The sequence below is a fragment of the Oryctolagus cuniculus genome, chromosome 19 (genome assembly GCF_964237555.1).
Source record: "Oryctolagus cuniculus chromosome 19, mOryCun1.1, whole genome shotgun sequence".
Taxonomy (NCBI): Eukaryota; Metazoa; Chordata; class Mammalia; order Lagomorpha; family Leporidae; genus Oryctolagus; species Oryctolagus cuniculus.
In genome coordinates this window covers 53423753-53446919 of record NC_091450.1, presented here as the reverse complement: position 1 = coordinate 53446919, position 23167 = coordinate 53423753, and the positions used below count along the sequence as shown (strand labels likewise).

The 23167-nt window shown below is 38.9% G+C and overlaps 1 long non-coding RNA gene across 1 annotated transcript in view; it reads left to right on the top strand.

Annotated features, from left to right (window-relative positions):
* Positions 1-22594, top strand: part of LOC138846918 (uncharacterized) — a 28328-nt gene extending 5734 nt beyond the window's left edge. Inside the window, exon 2 of the long non-coding RNA XR_011384423.1 lies at positions 20843-22594. This is a non-coding gene — a long non-coding RNA (uncharacterized lncRNA). The remainder of the gene's footprint in view (positions 1-20842) is intronic.
* Positions 22595-23167: the final 573 nt, after the last annotated feature.

Sequence of the window (23167 nt, the reverse complement as noted above, 5' to 3'; positions counted from 1 at the left end):
CCTCTGTTAATATTACATCTCAAGCCTGTTAGGTTACTTCTGGGTGGGGAAAATGCATACAGGAACACTTTCATGTGTTTTTATACATTGTCAGTTTGTGTTTTATTAATCACAACTAGTACCTAACTTATGGAGCATAACATTTCCTTCCCTTGAACTTCACAAAGTTCCATCTATAAGTGTACAGCTTATGGCATGCAAGAAAACCTGTTCCAAAATCTATATCATCAGACAATAGTTTCACTATGTTTTAATTTCTAAAAAATTGTTTACTTAAAAATTTATATACTTATTTGAGAGGCAGAGAGAAAGAGAGGGGGCATTTGTTTTATTGTTTATTAATTTCTAAAAAATTATTATTTATTTACTTATTTGAGAGCAGAGAGTGAGAGAGAGAGGGGATACAACTATTGCTTGCTCATACCCCAAGTGTACATGATGATCCTCGGCTGGGGGCTGAAGCTGGGAGCCAAGAATCCAATCCAGGTCTCCCCTGTGAGTAGTAAGGAAGTCGTTGACTGAGGCTACCACAGTGGCATCCCAGGATCTATGTTAGCAGGAATCTGGAGCCAGGAGCTGAGCTGAACCCAATATGGAATGCAACCAACCAACATCATAACTGCTAGACTAAAGCCTATCCTGTGTTTTGCTCTTGTTTAATTATTTTTTTAACTGGGAACAGGACAATAGGCAGGGAGAACCACAAATTTCTGTCATTATAGAGAGACAGTGAACTCCAGGAAAGCTAACTGTGTTTTATATAATACATGAAGGAAGTTGGAAATTGGAGTTTGCTTCCAGTGTATGTAATGATGGCTGTAATACTGAGCCTTCAGTGAAGAACAAAGTAGAAACTCTGTGTTTACTAACCTGGGGATCTTGGTTTTCCCCAGCTATCTAGGCTTTCAACAGAGGTTTCACTTTTGTCTGAGCGTAATTCCTTTTGAAAAGTAATTCTATAAGCCTAGTTTGAGAGGTTTTGAAGGTATTTGGATATTTTTTTTCCTAAATGACTTAACACTATTGAAAAATAATTATATGTAAATATGATATATCTACATATGTCACATACATGCACACACAACTTTATTTACTTCTTTGAAGTCCCTTTTCAATGCCATGATGTTAAGCCAATGCTGTATAACAAACCACTCTACACATTGCTGGATCTTAATGGATACCGAGCTGTAATTCACTCACAATCTTGTGCATCAGATTTGGACTGGAATTACTTGGCCAGTTTTATTGCCAGCAGTACCTGGCTTCCTCATGAATCTGCACTTGGCTGGTGGGTTGACTATGAGCTGGCTGGGCCTCCACTAAAACAATGCATTTCTGTTGCGTGTGTTTCCATCTTCTACCAGGATAGGCTGGAATCCCAATCTTCAGGTGGCTGTAGAAGCATTTCTAGGAGCTCTGAGGGGGAAAGCTGCAACATGCAAGGTTTCTCAAGTTTTGCTTGAATCATATTGGCTAATTTAGTTTCATTGTCCAGAGAAAGTCATACAATCAAACTCAGTGTGGACAGGAGAAGGAGATTATGTCATTGCCAGACATTCCTAGAATAATCTAAGCATGGCCTTGGTGGAAAAAACAAACAGCAAAACACTTGAGTAATAATTATGTTTTCAAAGAACTGAACAGTTGATATTATGCAGATTATATTTATTCCACAAATATTTAGGTGCAGTTTTGCAAGATAACATGAAAAGGAGATGAATGTGTGTGGAATGTAAATTCCCAATTAAAAGTAAGTCCTCAGGGTTCCTCAGAAAGAATTGAATTGTTATGCAGAACTCTGATTAGAATTCTGAGATTTGCCATTTAGAATTGTGTATTGTTAGGTAAGTAACAATCTTTTCAAGACACAACATGGAGATTAAAATTGCATGCTGTTTCTTTTCCTTAGAAGTCTATGTTATAATGCATATGAAAGAGTGTTTAGCATAAAGTACAAAACCTAACCATCAATCACAGGAGGAAAATCTTTGATATACATGTCAACTAATTATTTTATAATACAAATATACATTGAGCCAGGTATTAGATGTAAAATATTGTTACACTAAGCTAGAAAAGTAACTTCCTGAACACATAGAAGAGGCAAAAACTGAACTAGTAACAACACTGTGGTCAGCATTGAATGTCACAAGAGAAGAATGACAGGATCATATACGAATATGTTCCTGGTTTCATCAAATATAAATTTATTCTTATCCTTCTGCACCTGTACAGCATCTTCAGATTCTAAAGGCTTTATTTTTATTCTCTGGGCTGAATTTTACTGTGCTGAACTTATCAGAAGAAATATTGTAGGTTTGAACAATCAATTTTTCTATCATTAGTAACCCAAATATATATTTCTCCAAAATGCCTGGGTTTCATCCAGTAAAATATTTTCAATTTATTTTCTGAAGATTGGGCTCTTAAAGTTATAGACATAGAGTTATACACAGAATCCTACCTTCCTAAATTGGGAAGTTGCCTTTCCTAGTCAATTGGGGTTACCAGAGCAAAATCCCATAGACTTGGTAGTTTACAGACAGCATAAACTAGTTGCTCACAGCTGAAGACTGGGATCAAGGTTAAGACACCAGCAGAGTTCCTGTCTGGTGAGAGCCTGCTTCTTCCTGGACAGCAACCATCTCACATGGGTGAGAGGTTTGGCTGAGCTCTCTGGGGCCTGTTCTACAAGGCACCCAGCCCAATCACAAGTGCTCTGCCCACATGAGCTAATCACTCTCAAAAGTCCTTATTTTTTCAAAAATAATTTTTTGAAAGGCAGAGAGAGAGAGAGGGAGAGAGAGGGAGAGAGAGAAGTAGAGAGAGATAGGGTGATCTTCCATCTGCTGGTTCACTCTCCAAATGGTCACAACTGCCTCAGGCTGGTCCACACTGAAGCAAGAAGTCCAGGACTCCATTTAGGTCTCCTGTGTGGGTGGGTGGCAGAGCCCAAGAACTTGGGCCATCTTCTGCTGCTTTCCCAGGCCCTTCAGCAGGGAGCAGAATTGGAAGTAGAGCAGCTGGGATTTGAACTTGAGCTCATATGGGATGACAGTGTTGCAGGCAGATACTTAGCCCACTGCACCAGTGTGTGGGTCTCAGACCTCACTTTTAATGTGGTCACCTTCACAGACAGGATTCTAACATTTGGGTTTTAGAAGGCACAAATGTTCAAACTACAGTATAGATATTCAATTACTTTAATTTTTCACTAATGCCATACATGCTTGTCATGTAATCCTCATCTTGTTCTTGAGTGATACTGTTTTGCAGGATTTCCACATTTTAAATGCTCTAACTAAAAGGTGCAAGATCTCTCTCTCCCTCTCTTTCTTCTCCATAACTCTGAGTTTCAAATAAATTAACAAATCTTTAAAAAATCTAACTACATATATGCATTCTCGTCATTTGCATTCTTCAATGCACACTTTGAAATACTGTGATTTAGTACAGGAACTTACACATACTCACAAAGGAATATTGTATCAAACCTCATACTGATCAATGTTTTCCTTCACTTAAATAGGATCCTCTAAATCTAACAAATGCTTGTCTTGACTTTACCAAAGCTTTTCAAGATTGAAGTACAAAGAAATTCTATCCTGCAAATGGGAAAAACAGTAAGTGTTAACTCATCTAGCTCCATGGTAGGATTGTGTAAGAGAAATAATTTTCTCTTAAATGACAACTGACTTTAAAATCAAAACTAGTCTTTGACAGGTTTTCATACGTAAATTTATTGTGATTACCTATGAAACATCCATTTCTATAACTGATGTCATTTTTAGCTACCTCTACCTTATTTATTGAATGCATTTCATAATAAGCCTTATGCATGTCATCCTGAAGGCTTGCAATCCTTGGGTCTCATTTTAGAAAAAACCTAAGATGCATTAAATCCCTAAATATCTCTCAAATTTTCAGAATTCCATCTGTAAGAGTGGTTGTGAAATTTCTCAAAGAAGGCAGACTCTTAAATGGTGTCTTCTTCCCTAATCCACCTGGTCAACCAGGAAGAAAACAAGAGGCTCATATTGAAAACCAGCTCCACTAAAAATGCTAACCTTAGAGCAAAGATGAGGTTCAAGTCTTTTAATTCTAAAGCTGTGTTGTGGAGCAGTTATCACTGCAGTCACTCTCCAGCTTCTAACTCAAAGCTTCCAGCTTATGACCTATCCTCCCACATGCCCAAGAGCCACGGCTAATAATCTTCAATTGGCAGGGCCACTTAGAATATTTTGAAGAGCCAGTCGGTCTAAAGATCCTCCTGTGCCAAGGCATTTTTAAGTCTGATGAGCTTATTCTGGCTTTTTTTCTTCATCCAGATAAGCTTGGAGAAGTCTCCTGCCAGATATCTGGTATCTGACAGGGGGAAGAAAGAGAAAACAGCTGCATGGGAATTTAACAGGGAGTGGTAAAAAGGACATTTTTACAGAGTGAAGGCTGCCAAATGTAGAAGTAGTGGGAGATCCTGCCACTTGACAAAATCTTTTCCACAGTGCTAATCAAAGGTGCAATATTGTGAATTTGAAAGCAGCTAAGATGGGCAGAATAAACATCCTGAGATCTCAATACCTCTGCCAAGATAAATGGAAAATCCCCACCTTGTTGGATTATACTGCATTGGCGGTAATAAGAAGGATTATGTTTTGTTTGCTACTTGTAAATCATTCAGTGGCTCAATGCCAAGTATTTTCAACATAGCCATCCACTTTTTTTTTGGATGAGTATAAAAAAGGAAATAATTTTGTACACCACATAAAAATTTTGCACATTTTTAACAGAATTTTTTCCATTCTAGATTTATTTATGTAAATTACTATAAAAACACTTAGTTTAATTGATTTTGTTTCCGTGAGCCACCATATTGTCTGTTCAACTGTTCTGAGATGGTCTTTCTTACCAATGATTTTATAATAGTGTTTCTTTCTTTGGATCAGTATTTAACACTTACCTGGAGTAAAAGTCAGTTGCTTCTTTTGTGTAGGTTCCACATACACAAAAAGTTTATGGTAAGTAAAAAAATAATTTAAGAAATAGTAACATTAAAGACAGATCTGGCTGGTGCCATGGCTCAGTAGGCTAATCCTCTGCCTAGCGGCGCCGGCACACCGGGTTCTAGTCCTGGTCAGGGTGCCGGACTCTGTCCCAGTTGCCCTTCTTCCAGGCCAGCTCTCTGCTGTGGCCAGGGAGTGCAGTGGAGGATGGCCCAAGTGCTTGGGCCCTGCAACCCATGGGAGACCAAGAGAAGCACCTGGCTCCTGCCTTTGGATCAGTGCGGTATGCCGGCCATGGCGGCCATTGGAGGGTGAACCAAAGGCAAAAGGAAGACCTTTCTCTCTGTCTCTCTCTCTCACTGTCCACTCTGCCTGTAAAAAAAAAAAAAAGCTATACAGCGACCAATATTTCAAACCTTCCATGCACTGATTTTCAAAAATATTGCCTATATGAAGTAGAAGACTGAGAAATAAATAACTGGTTCATAACCATAATATTCAAATTTGAAATGATAAAGACAAAAACTCTGAAAAATAAGGTCATATCCTAACTACTGCCCTTGAGAATGTTCTTTTTTCTTTAAAAGTGCTATTCTTAACCTGCATAGATAATAGAGAGGTAGATAGGTAGATGATAGACACACAGCTATAAAGATGAAGAAATATTTCTGAGCACACACACAGACCTACATGTCTGTGTATATGTGTTCATATATATGTGTACATATACATATAAAATGAGTTTTTTTTAAATAATTGAAATTTGTTGTACTTTTTGCTATCATGAGCATTCATCAATTTAGTACAATGAAAGGACAACATCATCGAAGACAGCATTGTCTAAGAATTTTCCATACTTGGCTCCTGAATTTCTTCAATAAGCAGTTAAAACATTAATTTGCACTTAATCAACAAGTCAGCAGTTACATTCTGATGGCTATTGTGGATCACAGCCAAATGTCATGGTTTATGTGTGATGCTACAGAAGGAGCTTTGGCTGTGAGAGGACACTTCCTGCACTTCTTTTCACACTAGCCTTGCATGCATTTTTTTATTTCATGAGAAAATTCTAGAAAGTTTGAAAAGCCAGTGAAAGTTTTGTGTTGACATCTTTAATTTCAACAAGAGTTGCTCTAAAAGGTAATGAACTCAGGCCAAAGAGAACTATTTCTGGAGACTTTGTCTATAAAAGTGTGCTATTTGATCTCCAAATTCCCATAACTTACAAAAAACTCAGAGATGCATTCAATTTAAAGTAAATGTTATACTTTAAATCATTTTATCATTCCCAATTATTATGCATAATATATACTTTTTAGTTGTTTGCTTCCTTCCAGTTATTGAAATTACTGACTATTTTGGGGAAAGGAATCAATGTGTACTCATACAATAGTAATGATAATCTTTGTGAATTCTTATAATGATTTTAGATATAAGGGAGTAGTCTCTAAATTAGTAAATGAATGATCAGTGAGAGCTCACATATATGCTGATAACAACCAAAACATATCAGTATTAATTCAATTAGATTCAACCATAATAAGTTGATAATGTCCTATGGTTCTTTACTCATAAATTTGGTGAGATTCACTGTTTTAACTGAATACATTTGATAGATATGCCTGAAATGGTGGGGAAAGCAGAAGTTGTTAATTATAATAATGTATATTGATAGTGATGTTTCTAATTGTTTTTTTAACTTTTATTTAATGAATATAAATTTCCAAAGTACAGAATATTGATTACAATGGTTTCCCCCCCATAACATCCCTCCAACCCACAACCCTCCCGTTATTCACTCCCTCTCCCCTTCCATTCACATCAAGATTCATTTTCGATTCTCTTTATATACAGAAGATCAGTTTAACATACATTAAGTGAAGATTTCAACAGTTTGCTCCCACACAGAAACATAAAGTGAAAAATACTGTTTGAGTACTTGTTATAGCATTAAATCTCAATGTACAGCACACTAAGGACAAAGATCCTACATGAGGAGTAAGTGCACAGTGACTCCTGTTGATGACTTAACAAATTGACACTCTTGTTTATGGCCTCAGTAATCACCCTAGGCTCTTGTCATGAGCTACCAAGGCTATGGAAGCCCCCTGAGTGCACTGACTCTGATCATATTTAGACAAGGCCATGGTCAAAGTGGAAGTTCTCTCCTCCCTTCAGAAAAAGGTACCTCCTTCTTCGATGACCTATTCTTTCCACTGGGATCTCACTCACAGAGATCTTTCATTTAGGTTTTTTTCCCCCAGAGTGTCTTGGCTTTCCATGCCTGAAATACTCTCATGGGCATTTCAGCCGGATCCGCATGCCTTAAGGGCTGATTATGAGGCCAGAGTGCTGTTTAGGACATCTGCCATTCTATGGGTCTGCTGTGTATCTCACTTCCCATGTTGGATCATTCTCTCCCTTTTTGATTCTATCAGCTAGTATTTGCAGACACTATTCTTGTTTATGTGATCCCTTTGGTTCTTAGTCCTATCATTATGATCAATTGTGAACAGAAATTGATCACTGGAATTAGTGAGATGGCATTGGTACATGCCACCTCGATGGGATTGAATTCGAATCCCCTGGTATGTTTCTAACTCTACTGTTTGAGGTAAGTCAGCTTGAGCATGTCCCGAATTGCACATCTCTTCCATCTCTTATTCCCACTCATATTTAACAGCAAACACTTTTCAGTTAAGTTTCAGCACTTAAGAAGAATTGTGTATTGATTACAGTATTCAACCAAAAGTATTAAGTAGAACAAACAAAAAAAATACTAAGAGGGATAACATATTAAGCTGCTCATCAACAGTCAGGGTGAGGGCTGATCAAGTCACTGTTTCTCATAGTGTTCATTTCACTTTAACAGGTTTCCTTTTTGGTGCTCAGTTAGTTGTCACCTATCAAGGAGAACAAGTGGCATTTGTCCCTTTGGGATTGGCTTATTTCACTCAACATAATGTTTTCCAAATTCCTAACAGGGATCACTTTTCAGTTAAAATTTAAACACCTAAGAATAATTGTGTGTTAATTACAGAGTCCAACCAATGGTACTAGAACAAAAAAAATACTAAAATGGATAAAGTATTACATTGTACATCAACCATCAGGACAAGAGCTGATCAAGTCACTGTTTCTCATAGTGTCCATTTCACTTCAACAAATTTCCCCTTTGGTGCTCAGTTAGTTGTCACCAATCAGGGAGAACATATGGTATTTGTCCCTTTGGGACTGGCTTAATTCACTCAGCAGGATGTTTTCTAAATTCCTCCATCTTGTTGCAAATGACTGGGTTTCGTTATTTTTGAATGCTGTATAGAATTCTATAGAGTACATGTCCCATAATTTCTTTATCCAGTCTACTGTTGATGGGCATTTGGGTTGGTTCCAGGTCTTAGCTATTGTGAATTGAGCTGAAATAAACATTACTGTGCAGACTGCTTTTTTGTTTGCCGATTTCATTTAATTTGGGTAAATTCCAAGGAGTGGGATGGCTGGGTTGAATGGTAGGGTTATATTCAGGTTTCTGAGGAATCTCCAGACTGACTTCCATAGTGGCTTGACCAGTTTGCATTCCCACCAACAGTGGGTTAGTGTCCCTTTTTCCCCACATCCTCTCCAGCATCTATTGTTGGTAGATTTCTGAATGTAAGCCATTCTAACTGGGGTGAGGTGGAACCTCATTGTGGTTTTGATTTGCATTTCCCTGATTGCTAGTGATCTTGAACATTTTTTCATGTGTCTGTTGGCCATTTGGATTTCCTCTTTTGAAAAATGTCTATTGAGGTCCTTGGCCCATCTCTTAAGTGGGTTGTTTGTTTTGATGTTGTGGAGTTTCTTGATTTCTTTGTAGATTCTGGTTATCAACCCTTTATCAGTTGCATAGTTTGCAAATATATTTTCCCATTCTGTCGGTTGTCTCTTCACTTTCCTGACTGTTTCTTTTGCAGTACAGAAACTTCTCAATTTGATGCAATATCAAATGTTAATTTTGGCTTTGACTGCCTGTGCTTCTGGGGTGTTTTCCAAGAAGTCATTGCCGGTACCTATATCTTGCAGGGTTTTTCCAATGTTCTCTAAGAATTTGATGGTGTCAGGTCATAGATTTAAGTCTTTAATCCATGTTGAGTGGATTTTTGTGTAAGGTGAAAGGTAGGAGTCTTGCTTCATGATTCTGCACATGGAAATCCAATTTTCCCAGCACCATTTATTGAATAGACTGTACTTACTCCAGGGATTGGTTTTGGATCCTTGATCAAATATGAGTTGGCTGTATATGTTTGGATTGATTTCTGGTGTTTCAATTCTGTTCCATTGGTCTATCCATCTGTTTCTGTACCAGTACCATGCTGTTTTGATTACAACTGCCCTGTAGTATGTCCTGAAATCTGGTATTGTGATGCCTCCGGCTTTGTTTTTGTTGTACAAGATTGCTTTAGTTATTCGAGGTCTCCTGTGTCTCCATATAAATTTCAGCATCATTTTTTTCTAGATCTGAGAAGAAGGTCTTCGGTATCTTGATTGGTATTGCATTGAATCTGTAAATTGCTTTTGGGAGAATGGACATTTTGATGATATTGATTCTTCCAATCCATGAGCATGGAAGATTTTTCCATTTCTTGGTATCCTCTTCTATTTCTTTCTTTAAGGTTTTGTAATTTTCATCATAGAGATCTTTAACGTCCTTGGTTAAGTTTATTGCAAGGTATCTGATTGTTTTTTGGCTATTGTGAATGAGATTGATCTTAGAAGTTCTTCCTCAGCCATGGCATTGTCTGTGTATACAAAGGCTGTTCATTTTTGTGCATTGATTTTATACCCTGCTACTTTGCCAAAATCTTCTATGAATTCCAATAATCTCTTAGTAGAGTTTTTTGGGTCCCCTAAATAAAGAATCATATCATCTGCAAAGAGGGATAGTTTGAGTTCTTCCTTCCCAATTTGTATCCCTTTAATTTATTTTTCTTGCCTAATAGCTCTGGCTAGAACCTCCAGAACTATATTGAATAGCAGTGGTGAGAGTGGGCATCCCTGTCTGGTACCAGATCTCAGTGGAAATGCTTCCAACTTTTCCCCCTTCAATAGGGTGTTGGCTGTGGGTTTTTCATAGATTGCTTTGATTGTATTGAGGAATGTTCCTTCCAAACCCAGTTTGCTTAGAGTTTTCATCATGAAAGGGTGTTGTATTTTATCAAATGCTTTCTCGGCGTCTATTGAGATAATCATATGGTTTTTCTTCTGCAGTCTGTTAATGTGGTGTATCACATTGATTGTCTTGCGCACATTAAACCATCCCTGCATACCAGGGATAAATCCCACTTGGTCTGGGTGGATGATCTTTCTGATGTGTTGTTGCAGTCTATTGGTGAGAATTTTATTGAGGATTTTTGCATCTATGTTCATCAGCGATATTGGTCTGTAATTCTCTTTCAATGCTGCATCTTTCTCTGGCTTAGGGATTAAGGTGATGCTGGCTTCATAGAAAGAATTTGGGAGGATTCCCTCTTCTTCGATTGTTCTGAATAGTTTGAGAAGAATTGGAGTTAGTTCTTCTTTAAATGTCTGGTAGAATTCAGCAGTGAATCCATCTGGTCCTGGGCTTTTCTTTGTTGGGAGGGCCTTTATTACTGTTTCAATTTCTGTCTCAGTTATGGGTCTGTTTAGGTTTTCGATGTCTTCATGGTTCAATTTAGGTAGGTTGCATGTGTTCAGGAATCTATCCATTTCTGATAGGTTTGTTTCCCTGTTTGCTGGCATACAAGTCCTTGTAGTAATTTCTGATGATTCTTTTTATTTCTGTGGTGTCTGTTGTTACGTTTCCTTTTTCATCTCTGATTTTATTGATTTGGGTCTTTTCTTTTTTTAGTTAGTTGGGCCAATGGGGTGTCAATTTTGTTTATTTTTTCAAAAAACCAGCTCCTCGTTTCGCTGATTTTTTGGAATGTTTTTTTTTGGATTCAATCCTGTTGATTTCTTCTCTGGTTTTAATTATTTCTCTTCTCCTGCTAGATTTGGGTCTGGTTTGCTGCAGTTTTTCTAGATCCTTGAGATGCGTTGAAAGCTCATCTATTTGGTGCCTTTCCAATTTCTTGATGTAGGCACCTATTGATAGAAACTTTCCTCTTAACACTGCTTTTGCTGAGTCCCATAAGTTTTGGTATGTTGTGCTGTTATACTCGTTTACTTCCAGAAAATTTTTGATTTCTCTTTTAATTTCTTCTATGACCCATTGTTCATTCAGGAGCATGTTGTTCAATCTCCATGTGTTTGTGTATGCTCTAGGGATTCCTGAGTTGCTAATTTCCAACTTCATTCCTTTATGGTCTGAGAAGCTGCATGGTATGATTCTAATTCTTTTGAATTTGCTGAGACTTGCTTTATGGCCTAGTATGTGGTCAATCCTAGAGAAGGTTCCATGTACTGCTGAGAAGAATGTAAAATCTTTAGCTGTAGGATTGAAAGTTCTGTATATATCTGTTAGATCCATTTGGGCTATAGTGTCGTTTAAATCTACTGTATCCTTGTTGATCTTCTGTCCTGTTGATCTGTCTATTTCTGAGAGTGGATTATTGAAGTCCCCCAGTACTATTGTATTGGGGTCTAAGTCTCCCTTTAAGTCCCTTAACAAATCTTTTAGATAAACTGGTGCTCTGTAGTTAGGTGCATATACATTGATAATTGTTATATCTTCCTGTTGAATTGATCCCTTAATCATTATATAGTGTCCCTCTTTGTCACTCTTAACAGTTTTTGTGGTAAAGTTTATGTTGTCTGATATTAAGATGGCTACGCCCGCTCTTTTTTCATTTCTGTTGGTATGGTATATCTTTTTCCAGCCTTTCACTTTCAGTCTGTATGGATCTTTGTTGGAAAGATACATTTCTTGTAAGCAGCAAATAGTTGGGTTTTGTTCCTTAACCCAATCAGCCAATCGGTGTCTTTTAACTGGACAGTTCAGGCCATTAACGTTCAATGTGACTAATGATAAGTGGTAACTTTGCCCTGCCATTTGCCAAAGATAAGTTCTAATATATGCTTTGAATTCCCTGTGATCTTTTGCTGTGAGCTTTCCTTCCTTTACCTTCTTTCATATTGATGACCGTGTTTCTGTGTTTCTGTGTGTAACACATCTTTAAGCATCTTTTGCAGGGCTGGACGAGTGGCAACAAATTCTTTCAATTTCTGTTTGCTATGAAAAGTCTTTATTTCACCTTCATTCACAAATGATAGCTTTGCAGGATATAATATTCTGGGCTGGCAGTTGTTCTCTCTTAGTACCTGGGCTATATCTCGCCATTCCCTCCTAGCTTGTAGGGTTTCTGATGAGAAGTCAGCTGTGAGTCTGATTGGAGATCCTCTGAGAGTAATCTGACGTTTCTCTCTTGCATATTTTAGGATCTTTTCTTTATGTTTCACTGTGGAGAGTTTAATTACAATGTGTCGTGGTGAGGATCTCTTTTGGTCATGTTTTTAGGGGTTCTGTGAGCTTCCTGTACTAGGATTTATCTGTCCTTCTCCAAACCTGGGAAATTTTCTGCTAATATCTCACTAAAAAAGCCTTCTAATCCTTTCTCCCTCTCCATGCCTTCAGGAACTCCTAGAACCCGAATGTTGGTTTTTTTAATAGTATCCTGCAGATTCCTGACAATATGTTTTAGATTTCTAATTTCCTCTTCTTTTCTTTGGTCTGACTGTATCCCTTCCTGTTCTCTGTCTTCTAAATCCGATATTCTCTCTTTTGCTTCCCCCATTCTGTTTGTAAGGCTCTCTATTGTGTTTTTCATTTGATCTATTGAATTCTTCACTTCATTATGATTTCTCGTCACTATCACAGTTTCCTGTTGTACTAGTTGTTTCGTTTCATTTTGATTCCTCTTAATATTTCATTTTCACAAGATTTTCTATCTTGTCCATTAAGGATTTCTGTAGTTCAAGAATTTGTTTTTGAGAACTTCTTAATGTTCTTATCAATTTTTTGAGATCTGCTTCTTGCATTTCTTCTATCTCATCATCTTCATAATCTTGAATTGGGGTGTCTTTTTCATTTGGGGCCGTCATGGTGACTTCCTTGTTTCTATTATCTCAGTTTTTGCATTTGTTATTTGGCATATTGGAGATATTTGGTTTCTTCACTGTGGTGCTTTTTCTTGTTATACTATGACTCTAGATTAAATGGACTGTCTGTTTTTGATGGAGCCTTAGAGGCTTGAGATGGGTGTGGCCTGAGAGCTCTGTTTGGTGTGCCAAAGGTGACACTCCCAGGTTAGGTGTGGTAGATCTCTCTCTCTCTTTCTTTTTTTTTTTTTTGATTCAAAAGGGAAGTAATTCCGCACAGCTGAATGAAGTTGGAGGTAGTTAGCAGGCAAATGATATACCCACAGGAGCCAGAGATTGGAAGCTCTTTCCCAAGGACCACCCAGGGAATCTGTTCTGCCCTCAGGGTGGGCTCAAATTCTCCTTCAGTCTCCCACTGGGTTGCCAAAGTTACGGAATTGTAGCGTCTCTGGAGAGTACTCATGTGAATTCTGTGAGTTCTTTCCCCCACCGTCTCTTTTTTCACAGTCTCAGTTCAGTAGCACCACAAATTTACTAGGTCCTAATCTCCTGTTAATTTGCCCCGCCCAGAGTCAGGTTTTTCTGCTAGGCCCAGGGCCGGTGCAGACCTGAGGTCGCTCTGCTTATGACATATGTCCAAGATGGCACCTGCTCTTTGTCTTGCTCGCCCTTGAGAGGTGAGCAGAGAGAAACCCGTGTCCGTACCAGTCACCTTTTTTTTCTCTTCTCTCTCTCTTCCAGACCCTGGGGGTCATCCCCTCTAGTCTCCTCTCTCTGCTTGCCTGCCGGTATCTCGGGCTATTGAGGTTCGGCTCACCTCACGTTCCAGTGCTGGTGTGTTGAGTCTGCCGCTGGTGTCCCGAACTGTGGGCTCCCACACTCTCCACGCAGGTCCGCTGTGAATCACGCATTCTGGAAGAGTTTCTTCTGCTGTTTCCTCCCCTACTCTTCCTTGAATCTGCAGTATCTCCACTCTTATTAAACTGTCTCTCCCCGGACTATCAGTGTGCTCCCTTCCCATTCCGCCATCTTGCCTCCTCAGCTCTCTAATTGCTTTTAAACATCATTGAGAGATTAGGCAAGATGATAAGAGAAAAAAAGCTGTCATTCTAGTTGGTCTTGTTAGTTTGAAAAAGACAGAAATGTGGATTAATGGTATAACTAGTACTCAAACAGTACTTTATACTTTGTGTTTCTGTGTGGGTGCAAACTGTTGAAATCTTAACTTAATACATACTAAATTGATCTTCTGCATATAAAGATAATTGAAAATGAATCTTGATGTGAATGGAATGGGAGAGGGAGTGGGAGATGGGAGGGTTGCGGGTGGGAGGGAAGTTATGAGGGGAAAAAGCCACTGTAATCCATAAGCTGTACTTTGAAAATTTATATTTATTATATTAAAGTTAAAAAAAAGAAAAAGACAGAAATAAAGTAATTGCTTTGAATACAAAGATTTCATATCTTCAGTTAATACCAGCTAGGAATTTTATAACAAAGTAAAGGAAAAAAACAAGTAACTTAGTTTTGATATTTTCACTCAATTTGCTAAAGTCACATATAAATGATATTTCACTTTGAATAACTAAAAGCAGTATGTATTTTTTCACCTTGTATGGAAATGTGGTTATTCGAAGTAGCATGTTTCCATTGTAATTAAATGTTAATGAAATAAGTAATTTTCATTGAACTTCATCAGGTAAGAAGAAATTATTAGCACTTATTATGGCTGTGACATTTCAAAAAGATCAAGTTAAAAGGAATGAAACTTCTAGCAACTTTGCTCATCACATGAATTATTACTTTGGTTCATTTTTTTGGAAAGAAGAATGAGATTTCATAAGATTGGTTTTAATAATATCAAGAGATTAACATTTCTTACATCAAATTTTATTTGTCACAACAAGAGTTATTTATTGTTCAACATGTTATTTATCCATGGCTCACAATAGCTGTTGAGTATTCAGTTTTCTTAAAAACATGTGGAGGGAGGCATTTGGTGTAGAGATTAAGACTCTGCTTGGGACACCTGCAATCTCAAATTAGAGTGACTGGGTTGAAGTCCTACCTCCATTCCTGATTCCAGTGTCCTGGTTAATGCACATCCTGGGAGGCAGCAGGTGAAATCTCAAGTTGTTGAGTCTCTGCCACACATTTGGGATATATGACTGAATTCTTTGTTCCTGGTTCAACCTGTCCCAGCCTCGGCAGTAGCTAGCATTTGGAGAGTGATCCACTGTGTGGGAGATCCCTCTTTGTTGCCCTCTCCATATGTGTGTGTTTGAAATAAATAAAGATGCAAAAAAAAGTGGGATAGTAAAACTTGTATGACTACATCAAAGAGCCTGTTTTACAAGATTGATTTGTAAAGGGGAAAAACAAGTTTCAGAACTGAAAACTATAGAGACAGAAAAATGATTCATCTATCACCAGCTTTGTGCTCAAATCAATGATAAAGGCAAGAGGCAGCCCAATAAATAGGGTTTCAATTGTTAGTCATGCAATGTATTCTATCCCTATACTCCTTCCATCAAGCACCCCCAACCTCAACGCACAGCTGCAGATCTGCAGAGCAGAGTTCACTGGTGGCTTGGAACTAGCTGAGGGACCCCACTGGCAGGCAGACATATGTCTATCCTTGCAGGCAGGAGAAGTGGAGAGGCTTTCTTTTCTTTCTTTTTCATTCTTACCTTAAAGCATCCTTGGTTCGAATTCTTCACTTCAACTCCCCGCTTTGCCGTTGAACTACTTGGTTAAGTCTGCAGGGCCTGTTGACATTGGGTTGTCTACATTAACTGCCAGAGCCACTTTAATCACTGGGATAGGATTAAATTTGAAAATTATATTTTTACAAAGATTCTTTCCATGTTTTCACATCTTTATGATGTGAATAAATATTTGTTAGACAGTGTCTACAGTGTTTCAAGTGCCCAGACAAAAATGGAAGCAGTTGGAACATTAAATCTAAAAATTCCAGATGTGTAGAGATATCTGGATATGTCACTGAAATTTTCAGATTTCATCCAGATGTTTGGTGTTATGGTTGCTTGTTTCTACAAAAGTCATACATTTATGGTACAATATAAATATGGATTATGACATTATATAGATTCAGCTTCCCATTAACCTAATTCACTGTGGCCACCTTAGGAAATTATGAGACACTATAGATTCATATATAATTTGTTTTCTTCTCTAATGTAAAGCCTAGGAGACCAGATATTATACACATTAAATGCAAATGTGCAAAGTGCCTGGATTCCAATAACACCTCCACTTCCTATACAACTTCCTGCTAATGCTCACCCTGGGAGGCATCAGTTGATGGCTGAATTACTTGGGTCCCTACCACCCAGGTGGGAGACCCAGGTGGAGTTCTTGGCTCTTGACTATGGTATGGCCCACTCCTGGCTCCTGTGGTTATGGGGAGTGAACCAAGAGATGGAAGATAATCTCTTTCACTCTCACTGTCTCATTCTGCCTTTCAAATGAATAAAAACAAATAATTTTTAAAAATTAAATGGTAAAATGTCATATGATGAGAAAGAAAATGAACGGACATACTTTCTTTTAAATACAAAGTCGTATTCCTAAAATCCCTACATTCTTAGAATTTTCTCACGTGAAATTGCACATGACAGATGGATGCTGGTATTACAGAACTACTGTACCTCCTCTCCTAGAGAAGAACATAAACATGGATTTCAATAACTCTATTCCTCCCATTTTTTGTTTCCTGTCAAGATTATTTTGCATGAACATTTCAGTCTTGGTGACAGTGATTATGATGATGACTTACATGTTTTTTTTTTTTTTTCCCCATCTGGAATGGTCAATGGAGAAACTATCCTATGGAGAATCTTGAAAGCCTCATTATTCCAATATCAGAAATATGAAAATTGAGACAGAGAAAAGTGTGGTTTTCCCAAATTCACACAAAAACTCAGAAGTGAAGCCAAGAGTAGTACCCAGCTCATGTGCAACAGATCTAATGTAACCTGCACTGTCAAGCTCACACGGTGATTAGGCTGAGTAGTGTAATTACCTAAAGTACAGGGCAGGAAAATAGCGCCCCATTTACCAACCCAGTCACAGCAAGTAGAGGAATTACGTGAATGAGAGTCACCATATGGATGGTGCTCATGCATTTCACAATCCTGTACTTTACCTTCTTATCCTGAATGCTCTAAAAACGGGAGTTTGAGATAGAATTCAAATAAAAAAACCAAACCCCAATTCTGGAGCCAGATAAAGACGTAGGTGTTTAAATCCTGGTGTTAGATTAAATCCTGGGGTTAGAGTTTCCATCTGTGTCATGCTCATGTAAACTTTACCTCAATTGTCTCATTTATAACATAGAAATAATGTTCACAACATGAGGGGAAAGTGTATTAGAAATAAAGCACATGTAGCACATATGCTGTAACATGATGCATGTAGTGATCCTTATGAGTAGTAAGCAGAAATAATGTCAGTTCTCATCAAATATTTTTTAATGATTTATTTTATATTTGAAAGGCAGAGAGTTACAGAGAGGCAGAGGCAGAGAGAGAAAGAGGGAGAGAGAGAGGGAGAGAGAGACTGACAGAGAGAGAGAGAGAGAGGTCTTCCATCCGCTATTTCACTCCCCAAATGGCAGCAATGGCCAGAGCTGAGCCAATCTGAAGCCAGGAGTCTGGATCTTCTTCTGGGTCTCCCACATGGGTGCAGGGCCCAACAACTTGGGCCATCTTCCACTGCTTTCTCAGGCCATAGCAGAGAGCTGAATTGTAAGTGGAGTGACCAGGACTTGAACTGGCACCCGTGTGGGATGTTGGCACTTCAGGTGGTGGCTTTACATGCTATGCCATAGTGCTGGCCCCTCACCACTGAACTTTAAATCAAATTTTTACTATATTGTATTATTTTTGTCAAATGGACTAGTGTATAGATAGGTAATAAATGAGACATGATGTTAATTGAGCCCAGCAGTGAAAGCAGTGACAATCCCTAGTTAAGAATCATCTCAATTTCAATATTTAATTGTGTAAATGTCTAAGGAATTTATACTAACTTTTATGAATCATGTAATTTGAAGGTTGCAGATATAAATATGTCTTTGGAAATTTGAGTTATTTCTCATCACATTCCCATTGGCACTGTGTATTCACAGAAATTGAGATTATTTCAAATATAAAAATGCAGAGGCCAGCGCCGCAGCTCAGTAGGCTAATCCTCCACCTATCGGCGCTGGCACACCGGGTTCTAGTTCCAGTCGGGGTGCCGGATTCTGTCCTGGTTGCCCCTCTTCCAGGCCAGCTCTCTGCTGTGGCCCAGGAATGCAGTGGAGGATGGCCCAAGTGCTTGGTCCCTGCACCCCATGGGAGACCAGGAGAAGCACCTGGCTCCTGCTATCGGATCAGTGCAGTGCACCGGCTGGCCATGGCAGCCATTGGAGGGTGAACCAACGGCAAATGAAGACCTTTCTCTCTGTCTCTCTCTGTCCACTCTGCCTGTCCAAAAAAAAATAAAAAAAAATGCAGAACATTCAAAATATATTTGGTGTAGGAGAATGAAATATATTTGGTGGTGAAGCAGACCTGTCCCTATCAGATACAAAGATCTGGCACAAAATTACAGCAAGAATGAAAATATGATGTTCTCACAGGTAAAAACTGACCCAGGGACAGAACAGAGTAGAGCAGAAAGCTGTGCATATGAGAGGCCTTCAAAAGCTCATGGATGGGGCCAGTGCTGTTGTGCAGGGCACTGAGCCTCTGTTTGTAACACAGCATGCCATGTGGAGCACCAGTCTGAGTTCTGGCTGCTCTGCTTCAGATTCAACTCCCTTCTAATGCACCTGGGAGAGCAGCAGACAATGCCCTGAGTACTTACTCCCTGCCACCCACATGGGAGACCCAGACGTGGTTGTGGGCTCATCTGACTGGGGGAGTGAACCAACAGATGGAAGATTTTTCTTTCTCTGTTTCTCTTTCTGTCTCCATTAGCATAACTTTCAAATAAATAAAATAAATCTTGAAAAAAAAAACCTCAGAAACCTCTTGGAACACAAGAAGTTATCATTTAATTCCATTTTCTGTGAGCTTTTTGAAGCCACTTTCTACATGGAAGCTTTATTGATGATGGAATTGAAACAGTGATCACTGAGAAAATGGTGACTTTTGTAAAAAGCTACCTAGAACAACTTGTTCTTTTTAAATATTTATTTATTTATTTATTTGAAAGTTACACAGAGAGAGGGGAGGCAGAGAGAGAGCGAAAGAGGTCTCCCATCCACTGGCTCACTTCCCAGTTGGCTGCAATGGCTGGAGCTGCATTGATTCGAAGCCAGGAGCCAGGAGCTTCTTCCCAATCTTCTCCATGGGTACAGGGGCCCAAGGACTTGGGCCATCTTCTGCTTTTGCAGGCCACAGCAGAGAGCTGGATCAAAAGTGGAGCAGCCAGGTCTCGAACTGGCACCATATGGGATGCTGGTGCTTAAGGCCAGGGTGTTAACCCGCTGCACCACAGCACCGGCCCCAAGAACAACTTGTTATTCATACAGAATAAATCGAAGCATTTGCTTTCCTCTACATACTAAAATCAATACTTCCTGGTTTGACAGGTTCAATTTGAAATGCAAACCTTAAACTCTTGGAAGATGTAGAATACATTTGTGGCCTCAGCAGAGAGTATGCTTCAATAGCTCTAACCATTAAAGAAACAGTGTGTAAATATAAATACATTAAGAGCTTCTGATCATCAACAAATACTCCAAGAAAAGGGGAGGGCACAAACAGAGAAGATAGTAGCTTCCATACAACTGAAGGTATTAAATTAGGACTCAGACATTTTAAAGTCCATAAAGAGTAAGATTAATTTTAAAAAGAATTCATACCAGATACAGGGAGGTATTTCATAGAAGCACTACAGTGGGCCATTATTTTTTTAAAAAACAAAGTTAATTTATCTATGAGAAATGAGAGAGAGAGGCCTTCCATACATCAGCTCACTCCCCAAATGGCAGCACTTCCCAGGTGCAGCAGCAGGGAGTGAATTGGACACAGAGCAGCCAGGACTCCTGGTGCTCCAACATGGGACATGGACACCAACTCTGGATCCTAAACTCTTCAAAGATACTTGACTCCATTAGAAAACAGGAAAGGCAAAATAAAAGCACAGTAAGACAACATTTATTGTCATTGTGTTGTAAAAAAAAAAGTTGAACCTGGTAAATCCAAATGCCGGCAAAGATTTGGGTGAACTTGAACTTTTATGCCCTGGAATGAATAAGAAAACTAAACTGATACAACCTTGGAAAACAGTTTTTTTTTTTTCACATTAGTGTGTTAAGATGAACATTCACATAACATTCAACCTATTGATGCAGCTCCTGACTATGTATCCACATAGGTCCCATCACAGGTTTATCATGCAAGAGCAGAACCAAATACCTTGGAGACATCTTGAATGATAAGCCCTTTCTTGTCTACTTCTCTTTATTATTGTGATTTTTAATTTTTAAATCCATAAAGCAAAAACTGTGAGGTAATACTACAATGAATTCCCTTTGTTGTTAAATATGAAAGGTAATCATTTGTGTGCATCTTGTGAATGTTTATAAATTATTATCACAAACATGCAACCTGATTAAACTCAGGGTGGGATTATTTTTATATTTACCCTCTTCCATGGTGTCTTCATGTAAACCTTTGAGAATCTGGTTCTCCTAGGCAGACCAAAAGGAGAAAGCACTTGAATTTAATGTTCTGTTTTGCTTCGTGTGTTTCCTTTCTTTGTCCAAGGTGAAAGTGTGGTTCCAGAACAGAAGGATGAAGTGGAAGAGGGTAAAATTGGGCCAGCCGGGCACTGCTGCCTGAGAAAAGGAACTGGTGAACGTGAAGAAAGGAACCCTGCTCCCTTCAGAGCTGTCAGGGATCGGTGCAGCCATGCTCCAGCAAACAGGGGACTCTCTGGACAATGAAGACAGCCACAACGGCGACCACAGCTCAGAGCATGCACACTTATGATCCACACAGACAGGACCAGCTTCATTCTCAGGAAAGAAGCACCATGATGGCAAGCCTTACCCAACAGAGTTTACACAGAGAGATGGTCATGGCCATGATTTTTAATATTATTAAATTCAGGCATCATGGGTCTGTTTTGCATGATTTATAGAGGAAGGAAGTGCCACTTATCAAAGATGCTTCCATGATGAAAATCAGAAGGTGAATTTTCTTTGAATAGTCCAGAGATGTTTGGTTGTGTGTATGACAGTGAGCAGGTATGTTTGCCTTTGCTTGAACTGAAAAATTAAATGGGTACTAAGAACAAATTATGACACATTTCTACACGAGATGCTTCCAGAGTGAAAACATTGAAGATGAACTTGCTTTAAATTCTCAAATGTACGAGTTCATGTTTATGACAGTGGGCAGGTATTTGCTTTTGCTTGCACTGAGAAATCGCCATCAAGAATAAAACATAAAACCTTTTATCCTGAACAGCAAAAGTGCCTGAGATCACTCAAATAGATTTTTAAAAAAGGATGCAGTTTAACTCTGTATATATTATCCTTAAGTCATTTTCCTGTCTTCACTAATTTTAGCAATTCATTCATATTAGCTGATGAAAATAGGCACTGATAATGCCAGCCAGGCCAGCTTCCTGCCTTTTTATGCATGTGTCATTCTGAGACAATCCGTATGCACTTACTTGTGTACAAGTAGAGAAACATACAGTAGTCTGATATGACATATTCTTGTACCACAGACAAAACAAACATTATGTTGCATTTACTATCACTGCTGCTAATATGTTATTATACAATTTACCTAGCTCCTCCTTGATTCGTCCTATCTTGTAGCTTGAAAAAAAAATAGGATCATAGGCATATCAGTTACTTTGTGGAGAGAGCTTTGTTGTGGCAGACACTGTCTGATTTTATTTTATTTTATTTTTTTGACAGGCAGAGTGGACAGTGAGAGAGAGAGACAGAGAGAAAGGTCCTCCTTTGCCGTTGGTTCACCCTCCAATGGCCACCGCGGCCGGCGCGCTGCGGCCGGCGCACCGCGCTGATCCGATAGCAGGAGCCAGGAGCCAGGTGCTTTTCCTGGTCTCCCATGGGGTGCAGGGCCCAAGCACCTGGGCCATCCTCCACTGCACTCCCTGGCCACAGCAGAGGGCTGGCCTGGAAGAGGGGTAACTGGGACAGAATCCGGCGCCCCGACTGGGACTAGAACCCGGTGTGCCGGCGCCGCTAGGCGGAGGATTAGCCTAGTGAGCCGCGGCGCCCGCCCCTGATTTTATTTCTATAAAATTAAAGCTGTTATGAATATGACTTAATTAACAAGAAAATGTTTCTTCCTTCTTAGAAATGGTGTCAGACAAGGAGCAAAGCCAAATGGGCTCCCCAAGGGGATAGACAAAACAATTCTGAATGTCTTCAAATTAAATTCAGTAAAAACACATTATTTTTTAATATGTGATGTATTCTTGCAGAACAACCATCTTTGTATTTTGTGAAAAATGTTTAATAAATGATCCTTTATAAATAATTTTGGTCTCCCCATTGCAATTTCTTTAATTTCTATAGATTTTAATATTCATATCTAAGAGTGCCCCAGACTCATCTGCTCTGTGCTAATTTAGATCAAGATCATTAATTAGTCACAGGTTTTCATTTGTAGATTTATTATGGCAAGAAAAAAATCAATCCTTGGGTGATCAAAGAGAATCTAAACATCATCATACAGTAAACCATTTTCTTAATTTGAAGAATATGGCAAATTTATGTTTTTGTGTGTTTTACAAAGCAAAGAGAAAAGGGAAAAGGTAACACTAACTGCCACAACTAATAAGTAAAGTAGTCATATATTTTAAAATTTATGTTTAACATATGTGAATCAATCCAATAGTTGTTTTAAAGTCACACCAACCAGAGTCCTTGATGTTACCATGAGCTAGCCAATCAGAATCTTCATTGGAATGGACACCACAGGTATCAGAAGTCAATGACTATAGGCTGGCGCTGTGGCTCAATAGGCTAATCCTCCACCTGCAGCGCCAGCACACTGGGTTCTAGTCCCAGTCAGGGTGCCAGTTCTGTCCTGGTTGCTCCTCTTCCT